Source organism: Crocodylus porosus, unplaced genomic scaffold, assembly GCF_001723895.1.
Source record: "Crocodylus porosus isolate Cpor-Errol unplaced genomic scaffold, CroPor_comp1, whole genome shotgun sequence".
NCBI lineage: Eukaryota > Metazoa > Chordata > Crocodylia > Crocodylidae > Crocodylus > Crocodylus porosus.
The window spans coordinates 57,152,369-57,170,121 of NW_017728918.1; the positions used below are offsets into that span (position 1 = coordinate 57,152,369).

Sequence of the window (17,753 nt, forward strand, 5' to 3'; positions counted from 1 at the left end):
TAACATCTGTTGTATGTTTTAATTCTTCTAGCCAAGAAAAATCACCTTTTTTAATAGGCTCTGTCAAATGGGTGTTTATTTGAGTTATTTTTGTTTTTCTGCATTTTGTTTGCACCTATTTAAACACAAAACAAATATATTGTTTAGTTGTTGTTCTTCATCAGAGGACTGCATAGTTTCTTTTTAATACTAGAAGTGTTCTTAAAAAGGAAATATGTGTTCTCAGCATACTGGAGATATCCCAAGCAAGCTAAATTAAAAGGTGTAAGTAGTTAGTGATTAAGACTCTAATGTAGGAAATCACTTAGCACATGCTTTTTATTGCACAGTTTGCTGCATAGGGGTGGATTTAAGGACAAATATGTTGCTGAATCAGGGCCACTGAACACCTTCCCTGGAAAACTAAGCACCCTCAGCTCCCATTGGCTTCAGCAGTTCAGGTCTTTAAGCCCCTAGCATGATTGACTGTCCCCTCTGTTATCCTCTCTCTACCCATGTAATCATTCTCCTTGCTTGAGTTAATTTTAACAACCGTTTGGCATTCATTTAGTGTTAATAATGAAATGCAAACTCTAAACATTGAGCCATTATTAGAGCACAGTGTTTTAAACTTTCTGACAATTATGACAAGACTAATAAACAAAATTATTTGAATCTTCAATGCTGGGATATGGTGTGACAAAGATTATTTATAAATCAGTAAACAGAGATTGTAGCATATATGACGTAAATTATTTTTCAGACACGTTGTTTGCAACCTGGTTTTTATTCAGCTGTCTTTTGTAGCTCATTTAGGTTGATCCACTATAAGGCTCACTTCTGATTTAAAGATAATAATCACATTTGTGATTCAGGCCATTTAGTCCCTTATAGCTTCCTGCTGACATAATGAGATGAATTAGTTGATCTTACCACAAAGAATGTATTGCATCCTATATGTGATCCTGTCCATAGCCATAGCCAGTACTGTTGACAGTCTGCAAACTTTCCATGGTTCTTGTTATTGTTAAACATAAAACAATATGCCAACATTAAATTCACAGCCCTGTGCCTTTGCCATGTTTTCAAAAGGTCTCTTTCCAGCTTGGAATGTTCCATTTACAATGTACAATTAAAAAAATAGGATGTATAAGTTAACACTTTATTCTGTCAATGTAATTTACCCCAGCAGAAGAGCCTCTCTGTGAACTGAAAGAGGGAGTTGCATCTTGATTAGCACTAGAAGACTCAGTATATTTTACAGTATGTTGTACTCTGAAATAATTTTTAGATTTTATCAATCCAAACCTTATAATGAGATAGTTGCTCTTAAAATTAAATTGAAACTATCAGAAGTATTCTAGATTCAAATGAATTTGAATGCAGAATTGCTATACAATTGTTTTGGCACAAGTTTTCAAAACTGAATGTTCCTCATTTGCTCTACCTCTGATGTGAACAAACATGTACATATTCTTGAGACATTTGTTTTCATGTCTGTTTAAGTACTGTATAAATGCATAAGCAGGAAAACATGGGTCTTTTGTCAACTCCCTTTCCCCACAAAAAAAAATGTCCCAGTGATGAGAGAAAAGAAAAGGCACTTCACCTATGAGTTTGAAATGTAGTTCTGAATAATTTTTCCTATGTTACTGTATTATGGATTTCTGTTCAATGAAAAATAATTTCAACTGCATGGTAGAGAAGGTTAATAGCAAGTAAACATTTTGGAACCGATTTATACTAAAATACTTTTTATCTAAATTTGCAGTCGTGAATTGCAGTTATTTAGAATTTACAGCTCTAGGAAAGCTTAGGAGAAGAATTTTATTTTTCAGCTTATGTTATAGCCTTGCATAAATTCTGCTGCTTTTGCTTACACTTTGCATTGGACTTTGTAGATAGATGTGAAGTACTGTGACACACCCTGGCCCCAGATGTGCCCACGCCTTTAAAACACACTCCCAGGGGTGTTCTCAAACCTTCGGGGTTATCCTTCAGCCCCAAATTCCTTTCTACTGTCTGCTCCTTGACCACTGCAAACCAGCTGAGATGTTCCAGGGGCCAACTTCTTGGTCTGTAGCAAATTAGGCTTATCCGTCTCACCCAGGTCTTGTCGGCTTTTAGGAGAGGGGATTCTGTTACCTAGAAGAATCATGCCCTTGTCCTGCCATGCTCTCAGAAAAAAGAGATTCCCCCTTCCTTGGATGAGGCCTGCATGTATGGTAAAATGCTCTGAGATTGCACATTACAATTAATGCATTATAAATGATCATTAAAAGATTTTTATAAAAACAAAAGGAAACCAGAAAAATCTGTAACTACATGTTGAGGTACAGATAGGGATATAAGAATGAACCAACAAAAGAAAATACCAGAGCAATAATCTGATGTTATTCTTTATCTTAAACCCAAGAATGCAGCTTCCACTCAGCCCCACTAGCTGAGGGATCAAAACATTATATGCCTAGGAACTTTCGATAAGCCCTTGCTCCTCTAGCAAGGCTTAAGAATGGTTTCTAATCTGTCCTTTTACATAAGTTACCCATTGGTTCTTGGGAGCCTGTACTATTCATACAACTTCCTGGCTCCCAATCATGTCTATTTACCAGACTAGAATTCTTTCCTGTTCTAATTATGACAAAGAGAATATTTGCATCCTTTCAGACATAGCCCAAAGATACCATGTCCTATTTAATTTTCCAACTGTGAGATATATCTTCCCCTGAACAGCCCAGATAATTAGGGGTTATTCTTATGGGTCTCTTCTTCTCAAATATAAATTCCTCATTGTCTGAAAGGGTCTCAACTAGGTCCACAATGGCATATTTGATGAGTAAACCAACTTATGCCACATGCTAATTCTCTCAGTTGTGAACAGGTGAGGAATGCTTACATTCATCATTGCCCTACTAACCTATCTTGGCTAAAATATAAACAATACATAAAATATATTTATATCAAATGCCACCATTCCTTTAAACATAAGGCTGAAAAGGCTAAATACAGTTTCACACTACCTATACATAGAGACTACAAATCGACAAACTCAGGAAAGCGTACATGGCATTCCATGATCACCTCAAAATATAGTAAGTGCATAGAGCAAAAACTATACAACACTTCAGGTTTTTCTTTTTAGCCTTCAAATATGACAGCTGCCTTTTGCTGAGAGGTAATATCTAACTTTCCACAGAAGAAAAAATATTATTTACAAGCAGTTTTCAATGTCAGTTTGTCACTTAAAGCTCAGGATTTTAAATTCTCTGAACCCAGCAAAAGTTTAAACTGATTTACTTAATCAAATTTAACTAGACTTCAGTTGAATTCATGTCTGCTAGCTGTGCTCATACATTGTATCTTGCAGTAGCTGGAACAGAGGTAAATATTGAACTGAAAATGAGGATGATGAGAAGTCATTTAAATATATTTTAAAATAAGTACATGTTCAAGGACTCAATATTGTATGGCAAGGCATTCATAGAATCATAAAAAATTAGGGTTGACCTCAAGCAGTCATCTAGTCCAACCACCTGCTCAAAACAGGACCATCCCCAACTATATCATCCCAACCAAGGCTTTACTTAAAAACCTCCAAGGATGGAGACTCCACAGCCTCTCTGGCTAACCTGTTCCAGTGTTTACTACCCTCCTAGTGAGAATTTTTTTCCTAACATTGAACCTAAGCTTCCCTTGCTGACACTTGAGACCATTGCTTGTTGTTTTGTCATCCACCACCACTGAGAACAGTCTAGTTCCATCTTTTTTCCACTGGTAAGGTGGTAAACAGGTAATTCTCTTCCTACAATAACAGGTTTACATAGGATCATAGGAAAGTAGGGCTGGAAGGGACCTCATGAAGCCATCTAGTTCAACAACCTGCTTAACCCAGGATTACCTCAGACTAAACTATCTCTGCCAAGTATCTGTCCAGCCTGCTCTTAAAAATTTCCAATGACAGAAATTCCACAATTTCTTGTGGAACCCTTTTCCAACCTAAATTTCCCTTGCTTACACTTGAGGCCATTAGTCCTAGTCCCTATAGCCACAGAGAAAAACCCATCTCCATCCTTTCTATAATCACTGTTCAAGTATTTCAAGACTGTTATCACATCCCCACTCAGTCTTCTCTTCACCAGACCAAATAACCCTAGCTTTTTCAGCCTTTCCTCCCATGCCACTAATCATTTTTGTTGCTCTGTGCTGGCTTCTTCCCAGACTGTCCACATCCTTCTTGAAGTGGGGGGCCCAAAACTGGAGACTGTACTCCTGGTGAGGCCTTACCAGTGCTGAAAGAAGAATTGCTTCCTTTGCTTTACAAGATACATTCCTGTCAATACAACCCAGTATGCTTTCAGATTTTTAATTTTTTTGTTTGGTTGTTGTTGGTTTTTTTTTTTTTTTTGCAACAAGAGCATACTGTTGTCTTCTTCTATCTAGATTATGATCCGCTATAACCCCCAGGTCTTTCTCGTCAGTAATCCAGTCTAAGCAGTCATTGCCCAGTCTGTATTCATGCATGCAGTTTTTGCACCCCAAGTGCAGTTGTTTTAGCTGAATATCATCTGATGGATTGTGGACTCTTTTCCCGGTTTATCCAGGTCATCATGGATCCTAGCACTACCCTATAAAGTGTCTGCAACTCCACCCAACTTGGTGTCATTCCCAAATTTGCTAAATGTGTACTCAGCCCCATTATCCAGATCATTAATGAAGATGCAGAACAATATCAGACACAGGTCAGACCCCTGAGGAACCCCATTTGACACTGCCTTTCAACTGCTTTGTGAGCCTGAAGGTCCAAACACTTATAGATCCATTTTACAGTACTTTCATCTAGTCTGCATTTCCTTATCTTGTGATGAGAATGTTGTGGCAGACAGTGGCAAAAGCCTTTCTAGTGTCAAGAAATATCACATCCACTGCTCTCCCTTCATAGGTGACTGGTGCCCCCCCCCCAATGACCAGTCAGCAAATAGGGGAGGGGTTCCCCTGGGGCCAATCTCGCTGACCGGGGGGGCTCCCCACATGACTGATCATGCTCCCACTCCCCGGCCAGTGCTCGCAGCAGGGGGCACAGATGTTCCCACCTGACCCCCTTCCTGTCACCTGAGTGGCGAGCGCAGCCAGCCAGGAGGTTCTCTGGTGCTCTCAAGGGGTGCATGTGCACCCTTGTGCATCTCCTATGTGTCACCACTGTCTCCCTTTATTGGCAGAGACTGTCACCATATCATAGAAGGAAATCAGGTTGGTCATGTATGACATGCTTTTGTTGAGTCCATGCTGGCTGTTCCTGATCACCTTGTTCTTCTCTAGGTGCTTCACAATAGATTCCTTGAGGAGCTGCTTTACAATCTTTCCAGGTGTCAAAGTCAAGCCAAATTGTCTGTAGCACCCTGGATCCTCCTTCTTCTCCTTATTTGCCCTTTTTCTGTCAACTGGGACCTCATCTGAAAATCAGATGAGGAGCATGCCAATGAAGATGAAGTCTTCAGAGATGTAATAGCTAAACTCAAGCATTCTCTTTTGAACATGTGCAAACTGCATATTTTAAAGGCTTGTAACTTGGCTGAATTTGAATAGATTTCTTACAAATAACAGAAGGCACATACCTGGCCCAGTGGCCATCCTGATGAAAAGCTTATAACTCCAAAGTGGCTGGCCATTACATTTTCAGCAGTGTGTTTCTTCTTTGCTTGCTTTTTTAGAAATCCCTGAATGTTTTGGCTAAAACTTTATAAAAAAATTATCCTGAGGCAGAAATCCAATATAGAATATTTCATCTGAAGTGGCTGTGGATAGCAACATTTTAAGAAGTTGAAAAGTAGGTCTTAAAGTTTGACATTTTGGACTAAATAAATGGTGCTGCTACCAGTCCCAGCTTTGATAGAAATCTTCACACAGGTCAGTACTGACAAAGACTGACTACATACAGATACTTGGATACCTGAAATGAGTCAGTGATCTCAGACTGGCTGGTCCCTGTTGTCTATAACTCAGTGTAGCTCAAAATCCAACATCAGAAGTGTTTAATTAATTGGCATCTTTGTTGTCAGTTTCATTAAGGAGACTAAACATTGAAAGGGCGTGGAAATTATTTAAACCTGTTATCCCTTTGAGGTGATCCCTCTTGGGGTAAGGATTAAGCACATTTATGTAATGTGTGTGTCACATATTGTCATATTGGGAAAATATGTTACAGCATATGAGAAAATACAGAATGCTACTCTCTAGAATTATAAATATATCACCCTTCATCAAAATTGCATTTATGGAGAAGCTTGAAATATAGATGTATTTTTAAAAATAATGTATCCTTTCTACTGCCACCGAAACAATTTATTATAGAAAGAAAATGGATATTGGCTCTCAGGTCATTTACATATAAGACCAAAGTGAAAGCAGCATAATTAATGCTCAAATTATTATTTAAAAATAATTATTGAAAAAAATGCATCTTTATTAGGAACTATCTTATGTGTCTGTCAAAAAGAGAGATAGATGAAGTCTTTAATCTGTTTAGAACATCTGTACATGAAAAATCTAGGATGAAACACTGCTTGCACATTTTAAATTATCTAATTATCTTTCCTCTTCTAAAGAAAACTATCATATTACAAGCCTATCTTAATCATTTGGAAAGACTGAAAACATATTAATTAGTTTTCCATCTAATTTGCCTTTAATTATAGTTCATAAAATACAAAAGTATAACCCTTAAATTTTAAGAGATTGGGTTATAACATTTTAAATATAAGCTATTTTTAGAATCAGAAAGTATACAAACTTGCTGATAGCCATTGTTTTTGACATGCAAAGTAGCTCTCTTTTGTGTTAACATCTTTTCTTCATCTGTACTCCCCTTTTTTGTCTCTTCCTCCCCTCCCTTCTTTCCTCACCCTTTATTTGCATTCATATCTCTTTGTTCTCACTTTCCCCCTTTAATGTTCCTTCCTTTTTTATGGCTGCTGTTTTTATTATTACTAAAGTTGTTTATTCTTTGATAAGAACTAAGACAGTGTACAGGATACTGATAATGAAGCTATCTTCTATACAAAGAAATAGGATCTGAAGTACTTGAGCTGTTCATTTGTTAGGTAGAAGCAAACATTATTGTATTGCAGAGAGAGAAATATATTCATAGTAGGATAGGAGAATTATACAAATAGCTAATGAAAAGTGGTGATTTTAACGGACTATTAATACTACTGAACACATTTTGCAGTTAAGTATTTAGATAGATCAGCAATTTAGAAGATGCAATAAAAGTTACTACACTTCCCCTGGAAGTGTAATACTGCCAGTTACTTAATTTAGTGCATGAAATTAGCTTTATTTCAGTCAAAAATGATCTGTTAACAAAATGATTTTTCTAAGCGACTTCTCCATTTGTTTACAAATTGTTAATGTGAATGCATTTCAGTTTCTTAGTTGGTTATAACCACTGTACTGCAGATACTACTTTATGTTTTAATAATGGTAATGGGGGGTAATGCAGGGAAGAGTAAGCTGTTACAGGTGTTCTTGAAAAACAAATAAAAGGGACTGCATATATCAAATGAATTAGCAGGCTTTTTTAATGTCCACATATTGTTCCCCATTGCACTGAAGACTAATAATTTTTCATTTTTAAAGAACAAAAATCTTTCATAGAAGATAGAAAAAAATTATGCATTGGTACCCTGCCATAGATCTGTAGCTCTGTCTGAGGATATATCTACAATGTATCCTGTGAGAACAGTAGGGAAGCTGCTCTGTAGGCATTCCAAGGATTTTTCTGTGGACCTCTGAGAACTGCTTGAGAACAGTTTTGGGTGGGATACCTGAGAACTCATTCACTTCTGTGTTTCCTGTTTTTGCACAAGCAAACAGAAGCAGGTAGATGGGGTATACTCAGAAGTACCCTTCCCCAAAGCCTGGGGATAACTTGTAGTTTCCCTAAGAGACGTGTTTTCAAATAAGTGAGTCTTGCATTATATTGCCACAGGAGGTAATACTTGAACATTTCCTGAAACTTAAAATAGACTCTAAGTGTGTGTCCAGATGTGTGTGGCCATGTGGTATGCAAACACAGCTGCAGCACCACATACCACACAGTCAGGTGTTCTCTGTGCTGCAAGGGTGTGCTGCCCAAGTGTGCACTGCTCCAATTTTTTTTTTTGTGGGGCTTTTTGAGCCCTGGCTAAACTGCGGGGGGAAAAAAAACACAGAACAGCACACGCACAGGCAGTGCGTGCCACTGAAAAGCAGAGCTGGGTTGCCTGGAGCCATGCTGCAGCTGCCAGCCAGGCTCTACCCAGCAGGATCACCACTGCTGCAGACCCAGGAGGCGCCCAGGACCCCAAGTAAGGCTGCTGGGGCACCACTGCTGCTTGTCCTTGGGGTACCAAATGTCCACGCCCATATGAATGTGGCCTGAGGTCACATCCATTATGAACAGGGGTATGTGTTTGCAGTAGCATAAGGCTGTTTCTTTGTGTTGTAGAACATGCCCTTTCCCCTGGGCTTTGCAGCAGGACACATTGTCCTACTCCTCCATGTGCTGTGGAGGGAGAGGGGGCTGTCTGGGGCACAGAGTGCCTCTGTGCAGAGCTAGCCAGCAAGCAGACCCTGTGCTGACACACTCTGTGCCCCAGCCACCCGGGGAGCAACACATGGAGATGGGAGCCATCTATCTGCCTGCTCCTCCATCTCTGTGCACTGCTGAGCCCCCTGCACTGAGGCACCCTGCACCTCAGCCAGTCTTCCCTAGCTGGCTGGGGCACAGGGTGCCTCAGGTCGGGGGCTCCACATGCCTCAGCACAGGAGCTCTGCAGCCGAGCCCTCATGCTGAGCCATGCAGAGACAGAAGCAGCCAAACCAAGGCTGCTTGCTCCCCCGTCTCAAGGCACACTGCACCTCAGCCAGGAAGGCCCAGCAGTGCACAGAGATGGAAAAGCAGGCATGCCCCTCGTCCCCATGTTTGTCCCAGTGCACACCACCTTGCCTTTTTTATTCAGGGGGTTTTTTTTCACTACCAAGAAATCCCTGTATCAAATTTAGCCCCAGTGCTGTAAATTAGGATCCTGCACATCTGGATCCGGCCTAAGGGTGAAATTGAGTGGCGTGCATTCAGACTCCACTTCAAAGGAATCGGGATTTGAAACCCCACCTTAAGCCATTGAAATATGGCAAGCAAGCACAAGGCTTTTAAAAAGCAATATAGCAAATATAATGGCTCTGATATACAGTGGATTTGTGTATTAGGTCAGCATTTAGTTGCAATGAATACAGGCTTAACAAAAATAGTTTACTTATTTGGTCTAACAAATTTAATTGCCTTCTGGTGTGAAACACCTCAGGATTTTTTTGTCTTAGTTGGAAAAAATTGCAACAAGAGGCAGGTCTTTTTTTCTGTGTTTTCTTAGACACTAACATATTGAAATTAAAATATTAAATATCATAATTTGCATAGTCATGAATCTTAGAGCAAATATAATTTATCATAAGCAGACATTTGTCTAAAGGTGACAGAGCAATTTGTAGACTGACAATTTACAGTTTGGATGTATTATTCAAATCTGACAAACTACTAATAATAAGAGAGCTTATTTTTAGAAGTTTTATATTCTTCATTACAAAGAAGGGATCATCTTTGTCTTCAGTCCATAACTATTGCATGCTTTGAAGCTTATTAATATTCATGAGCTACCTCACTGCATAAGGGTGCCATGGGGCTAAAAATTAGTATGTGATTCTTCTTTCAATAGAAAAGATAGGAAACTTACTAGCTTGTGCTGGTGAAGGCCAGTGATTCCGTCGTTGAAGTCATTCCAACTATTTAACTTTTAATAGTTAATAACTTTTAATTTTGTCAACACTACAAGGAAAGGAATACCAGAGATTATTTTTACTGATGATTCTTTGGACTGGAAAATCAGATGGAGTAAAGATGAATGATCATGAACATAAGCATCAGAAATATCTCATTATAAATCATCCACATGTCTAAGAGGAGGAAAGAAATATTATGATTTTAGTAATAGCATGACTAATGATTAGATTGATTTTGAGCAGGATTTACATTCAGAAATTACATAGGTGAGTTTATGGATGGAAGTCCATTCTAATCAGCTCTGCAGTATTTACTTGTGTTTTTCATGTGATGTGTATATGTGACTGACAATTTGACAACTACTGAATAATACGATTTAATTTAACACTTACTTGAAGAATGCATTTCTAGATCAAAATAGTTGCCTAACCTGTGCATATATTTTATACAGATTTAAAATATGTAATGTATTTAACTGCATTTGTCTCTTGTTTTAGATAGTATATGTAGTGCCTGCATGGGGTTCACTTTACTGGCTTTGCTTCAGGGGCTTTGCTTCATTTTTATACCAGTTGACTAACATCAGATTACTCTTTGAATAGAACCCTGAGCTCTTATAGTTATAGTTATATTTTTTTCATATATGATTCATATATGATGATATTGAAATACAAAGTTGAATTTCTGGAGTTTCCTTTCTTATAACTCCTTTCGGTTGCATAAATTTATGATTCAGCATACTGAAATGATGCCATACTGCCCACTGACATTATTTGTATTCATAAAATTATTCTTTTGTTCCTTCTTAATGCTGTGTATGGATTAGAATTTAGCAAAATACCATCATCCACAGTGCTGAATGGACAGCTCCTAACACATGAATGTAGGGCCCAATCTTTTTTCCATTGAAGTCAATGAGTGTTATACTAATCTAATGGGAAAATAATCAAACCATTAGTTTTCAAAGCCAAGAAAGTTAACATTCTGAAGAAAAATACCTGAAACTTTAATTTAATTTAGTAAAAATATGTTTTCTATTTTTATTGATAAAATACCATCAACCCCATATTTTAAAGTATATATGCCTGATTGTCTATAAAAAGAAGAAAGTATATAAACCATTAAAAGTGAAAATAAAACAATCACAACAATGAAAATAGTTTACGAGTTAAGAATGTTACTAATTATTTCATCCATTAATCTTCCTTCATTATTGATGTACAATACAAAAGCAGATATAAAAATCAGAATTTTGGGGTCTGCAGTATGGTTTTTCAGAGTAAGTTTGAATATTATGTTATGTTAACATGCATGTCTCCACAAAATAATCTTAGCATATGTGAGATATAAAAAGTATCATGTATCAGGATTTCACTGAAGTAGGAAAATGATCATGTTGACCCCTATTATGGATGATTTGGGGTGGGGGGGGGGCAGAGGGTGGTGTGGAAAACTATGATACTAAACTAAAACATAGCAAACATTCAAGATATTCAGAACACAGAATTTTTTTACAAGTGGCTTTACCAATAACTGGTAAGAGTATTGACATTTATGATTTATTAATTGATTTATGCAGATTGCAAACAAATAAATAATCATTGTTAATTATAGTCATTATAATGAGATACTATAGCTACTGTAGGAATGTTAAGGTTCATGTTGCTATGATGATCATTAGAAAGAAGTTAAGCTTAGTGTTGTAATAGACACCTGTACATTTACAAAGGCCCCAGTCATTTTCAAAGGAAATGGTCAATTCTGATGCCAAAAACAAATTGAGTATATTGATTGAGAAGCTATTCTTAATTATCATATAGCTGTACCATTCTTTTTGATAGTTATATCAACACTGATAACTGGATTTGAACTAACTCAGCCTCATAATTTACCCATTTAGGTCTGACTTCTGTAGAGGTATATATGGGTACACTTGACTTTAAATCTGTTAATTGTCCCAGCAAGTCACAGTACACTGACTTGAATGCAAAAATCAATATAAACAGAAAGGTCACCTGGGGAGAAAAAAATGACTTATAGTCCTTTTTTGATTCTCTGTGATATATAAAGCCTGGTGATTTTTTTTCAAAAAGTACTATTCTTACTTAAGGGGTATGTTTCTCTAGTTTCTGCTGCAGCAGGAAGTATAACAAGTATTACATCTAAACAATTCCTAAGCAGCCATTACAAGCTGACATTATTTTAGCATCCCTCCAATTGTTTTTAAGTAATTTGTGACAGGTGTTATGCCTGGAGTTGGGTGAGCACAAAGAAAACTTAAGGTGACCTTTGTTTCCTCCCACCTTTTTTCAGCTTTGCTTTGTAGAGGTCTATGTCAGCTGGTGGATCTGACCCATAAAGTTCTGACCCTATCCCTTTATCCTTGCCTCTGTTTTTCTAGCCAGTGTGAGAGCTACTTTGTACTAGGGTTCACAGCATTGCTAATGCCAGTGAGGAATTGGCCAGTGTAGATGAACTTATGATAACTGAAGCTTTAGCTATATATATCAAAAGAGTGAAAGATGAGTAATTACGAGGAGGATACAGACAGGCAAGTTTCTTTGAGGAGATGTGATACCTTTTGTCATTTTGAGAGGAAGATATATTTTTGTTTGCACTGTTTAAGTGTTTAGGTTTTGTTTAATTTTCTTAACTTTTATTTAACTTCTATAACTAACACACATTTTGGATAGCAGGCACCTTTGTTCAAGTTTATATAACTTAATCCTGGTGAATAAAGCAAGAGATCTCACAAGTATGCATGTCCAGAGACCTCTGCTACTCACAAAATTTCCCTATAAAGCTTAGAAAAACAGGATTTTATATTTTTCATGTTTCCTAGGTAAAAATTACCATAATACCACAATACAAACTCTCCCTGATTTGTCTTTAAGATTAATCTTGTGAGTGTTATATGTGGGGTTTGTCAGGGGGCTTGAGGGGCCATGTGCATGCCCTACCCTGTGGTGCACAGCCTCTGGCACTGAGCCATGCTCACTGCAGTGCTGCCTGAGCTGAGAGGGAGAATGGGCTTGACCTGACCCAGCTTGGCACGGCCAGCTAGCATGCCTTTGGATGGGACCAGGACACGCAGCTCTGGGATGTGCAGCTCCTGTCCAAAGGTGCATGCAAGCTGGCCAGGCCGAGTTGTGTTGGGCCCAGTCTCCATGAGGTCAGGTGGAGATGCATGGCCATTGGGCTGTGCCATGGCCCTGTGGCTGCTTGAACCTCAGAGAGAATGGGCCTGGCCTGGCCCACCCAGTTAGCGCATGCCTTTGGACAGGAGCTGTGGGTCCTGAGGCCATTCATCCCGCTCCTGTCCAAAGACACACTACCTGGCTGTGCTGGGCAGGGTTGGGTTGGGTTGGACCAGGCCCTTTCTTCCCACAGAGACTGAGGGTCAGGCAGCACTGCAGTGAGTGTGGCCCAGCTGGCTGATGCTGCAAGTGCTGAGGGCTGTGCACTGCAGGAGCTGAGGAGGCAGATGTGTGGCAGCCCCCCTCAAGCCCTACATCCTTCTCCCAATCCCCACACATCCTCACCCCCCACATCCTGCCACACTCCCCCACATCCGCCGACACCCACCTACCCACACACCCCATTCCATCCCCATACCTACCCACATCGCCACACCCCTCTAACCCCCTCCTGCAAACCTCACATCCCCTCATCACACACCCAGCATGCCTAGCTGCCAGAAAGGTTGAGACCTCTTGGCAGGAGCTGTGGCTTCAGGGGCGGCTTCACTAACATCCTGGTTCATGAAGGGGTCGGGGATGCTCTAATTTTTCTATGATAAGAAAACCAAAAGCAAACATCAAAGCATATAGATATTTAGAATTTATTTTATGATGATAGAGACACCGGTAGGTTTCCAACTTGCTTTAAAATTGTAAATATAGCAATAAAACATGCCCAACTGATCAATCTCTGTCTCTTGCTCTCACTTGCTCACTCCTACTCCTATTTTTATGTCCCACACTATTTGCTAAGAGCTTAGAACATACAAGTATTCCATCAAATTCAGAAAATGTGGTAAACTTTAGTGTGGTAAATCTATGCATGTTTCTTGTGCATTAACTTCCTGAAAAATTCAAGACCTAAAAATACATTTAAAAACAACCTACAAGGGTGTGTCCACACACACACACACACACACACACACACACACACACACACACACACACACACACACACAGGTCTTTTGTTTTAATTGTGGAAGCACATGGGTTTTGGGGTATCTTAAAGAATGAATTTGGGACTTTTTATATCAGAGAATTGGCAGTTTTTAAATAGGGAACACTAGTTCCTGCTAGTCAAGCAAGTGGCAGGACCCAGGCAGATGAGCCTGTTCAGAGCTTGCAGCCAGGACTCAGCTGGAAGAAAAATGGGATGACTGGATATTTGGGGCCAGGAGGACATGCTTTGACAATTCAAAGCAGGCCACTACACTGAGAACATCTTCCAGGTGATAGCTGCCCAGATGGCAGGACAGGGGGCACATGGCAGCAGTTCATGCCACCCAAAGGCCAACTGTGCAGCCACAGCCCACTGGCAGCTAGCCCTGAGGTGCAGATGCTTCTGTTACAGTGTCCATGCCACAGCTCAGGTGTCCGTGTGGTCCCCATCCGATCTGGCAGGCACGCAACCTTGGGGATGCATGCTGTCACAGGTGGTAGCAGGTCATATCCAGGCAGTAACCCCCACTGCCAGACTGCTGCAGTGGGTTGAGGGTTCAGGGTACTCTAGATACTTCAGCAGCCCAGCTGGCACAAGGGGCTAGTGTCCCCAGATAACGATTGGCCAGGCCTCAGAAACTCCTGTCTATTTCATTTAATTACCATGAGCCTTAAGACTCAACCAGCTAACTAGTAGCCCCTACTGTACCGGGGCTAATGGATGAATGAAACAACAAAGTTCTGGGGACAACAGAGGCAAAAACCAGGATGGGAGTGTCGTGTGGGCCAAGGGGTCAAAACATGAACATGAGTGCTCCTGAAGGGGACACCAAGCAGAGCCCCAAGGCCACACCCACCGGTAATCAGAGGCATCCAAGGACCCCAGAAGCTCCTGAGAGCAAGTAGCCCTAAGCTGCTTTTTATATTTCTGGGGCCAGCACAGGACAGGTTTTTATACTGCTGGGGCCAACACAGGTGCTAGCCCCAGACTCTATGTCCCCCTGGCTGCAGACCTGTGGAGCTGGGCAGGGTCACTTTGCCCCAACTGGTACAGCTTGTCCCACACCAAAGTGCATGTTCAGGCACGTGCACTGAGGCAAAAATCCCCAGAACAAATCTTATTTGAGCTGCTGCAAGCGCACATGCCTGCATGTGTGGGCACACCCTCGTAGGTTGTTTATATAGGTCTTGAATTTTTCAGGAAGTTAATGCACAAGAAACATGCATTCAGTCTTTACCATGTTAAAGTTTACCACATTTTCTGAATTTGATGGAATACCTGTATTTTCTGAGCTCTTAGCAAATAGTGTGGGACATAAAAATCGGAGGAGTAGGAGCATAAAAGATACACAAAACTGAAGATATTTGCTTTAAAAAACAGAGAAAACAGTTTGCATATTTGCTTATTTCATAAATTCCTGCAAAATGAATAAAATACATTAATTTAACTTTCCAATAAATGTTTCTTTGCTTGCAGGATAAATTATGTATTGTAACATTAATCAGTTGATCTTCATTACCACAAATGATTTCTATATCTATAAATTAGCATGTCAACTAAACACATTTTAATGGATGTACAATGTATCAATTAAACATTGACAAACATTGTAGACAGAAGCACTGCAATTTTTTCAGTCCTAAATTCTTAAGTACATAAGCAACTTTTTTCATTTGAGTTCAGAGAATACTCATTCATAAATTACAAGCAATATAATTTCATGGGAACTATATGACTTAAAACCAAGGTAAATTGACTAAAAAACCCTGCAAGATGTTCTGTGTTTCTTGTGCACTAATGTAGAGTAAGTGTCAGCGCTGGTGTCTTATTAAGATAATACAAGGTCCTAGGCCTATAATATGGTTCTGATCTGTAGTCTCATTCCTACACTTTGGTTCTGTCCAATACTAAAAATGTCAGAAAGTCCACTGCTTCCCCAGAAAAAGAGCGGCAGTGGCTTAGAGCCACCTTCTCACTTGCCGTGAATGGCAGCATCAACATGTTCTTTTCCACAGAAGGGACAGTTCAGAAGTGAATTACTAGGTTCCATTCAGTTGCGGATTGCGCTAACTGGCAACTGATGATATTTTTAGTAGAGAAGCCAAAGACTGAATCAGCAAATGAATAAAACAATCTTTCAACCCCAAACTTTGTCAATAATGATGAAATTTACCACCCTAAGAACCACATTATTCTGCTTACACATTGTTCAGTAACCCCCCCCACACACCCATATGCACGCACGTGCACGCACATACACACTTTTTAAACTGTCTATAAGTGTTTTAATGGTCATGTCTACATGAGACACTGACTGTGCAGTAGCTAAATAATACTGCACAGTAGTGCATCACAGCATGGGCATGCTAATACACTACTACTAGCAGCTTGAATGTTTGCAAGCTAAAATAGCTTAGCTGGTATCCCCTGTGTACCTTTCAAAATCTTCTAGAATCCCCTATTCCTGGCATTTATTCTGAGAATTAGGATAAAATTGTTTATAAAAAAAAAAGCTAGATAAACATCGGGCAAACCAGAAGTAGTTCTTCAGCCAGTTCAGAAAGGTAGTGTAGATGAGTTGAATAGTTTAGACCAATTCAGTACAAACAGCTCAATTCTCTAGTGAAACAAGATCCAGTTGAGGTCAAGATCAAATGCTACTGAAGCTGAATGGCGTAGATGGTACTGCTTCTGCCATCTAAATTGTAAATGTTGCCATGCATAGGCAGGCTGAACCCTTACACAAGCTTTGTATTCTCTTATTTTTTAAATAAAAATTTTTTAAACTGCTAGATATAGCCTTGGATTGCTGTACTGTTTTGAAGTGTGAGATTTATTCTAGCTCCTCTTGATTATAGAATTAGAAAAAAAATATGTCATCACCTTTTATAATTGAAGAAAAGCTTAGTTGTTGTTCCTTGTTTACATCAAAAATTCTGAGTGGACCTTTTAACTTTTATTGTCAGTTTTCTAGTTAGTTGGATTAAGTGGAGTAAATACACTATATTCTTATGGGCTGCATAGTTCTGATTCATATTACTTATCCATTGCAATAGTTGTGGATAGGAAAAGAACATATGTGTTATCTGAAAAAATGGCTATTTGATTCAGTATATTAGGTTGAATTTTATTGCATTTTATAAGCAATGAAAGAGCTTTCATTACTTGAAATCTAATAAGTGTTACGTTTAGTTTGCAAAGCAGTGTCCTTATGAAGCTGGTTTTTGTGTATTAAGGTCAAGAGAGTGCTTATCTCTCACCCAAGAAAATGTCCTTTTTACTTGCTCCCTTCTGTTACTAGTAAACAGCAAAACAACATGATTGCTTGCAAGCAGTAATCTCCATCTGTGTTGACATAAGTGCTGACCTTCTGTATTTCTGGATCTGTAACAGACCTACATCCTCTATGAATGGCAAGTGGCACAGAGAGAGCCACTAAGCAGACTTACCAATATATCATATATTCAATAAATTGATATGTGTTTACTAAATTATAGTTTCAGTAGAGTGTCCCTGCCTCATATCATGTAGGAGGTTGAGTCTGATAATTTACGCGGTCTAGTTGAGGTAAAAAAAAATAACTATTTTTAGAAAAAGTTCAGCAAAGAAATATTTTCCCTGAAGTGGCTGCCATTCTTCACAAAAGACAATAAACAACAAATAAACTAGGAGATTACATAATGTACAGGAATCAGCTTTGGGAAAAAATGGTTCTTAAAAAATGGGTTGCTAACTGGCTGGAGGGCTGCACCCAGAGAGTGGTGGTGGATGAGTCATTTCC

At 39.2% G+C, this 17,753-nt stretch overlaps 1 protein-coding gene across 15 annotated transcripts in view; it reads left to right on the top strand.

Moving 5' to 3' along the window:
• RIMS1 (regulating synaptic membrane exocytosis 1) overlaps positions 1 to 17,753 on the top strand; it is a 344,875-nt gene that overhangs the window by 261,068 nt on the left and 66,054 nt on the right. The gene's annotated exons all lie outside the window — the stretch shown is intronic.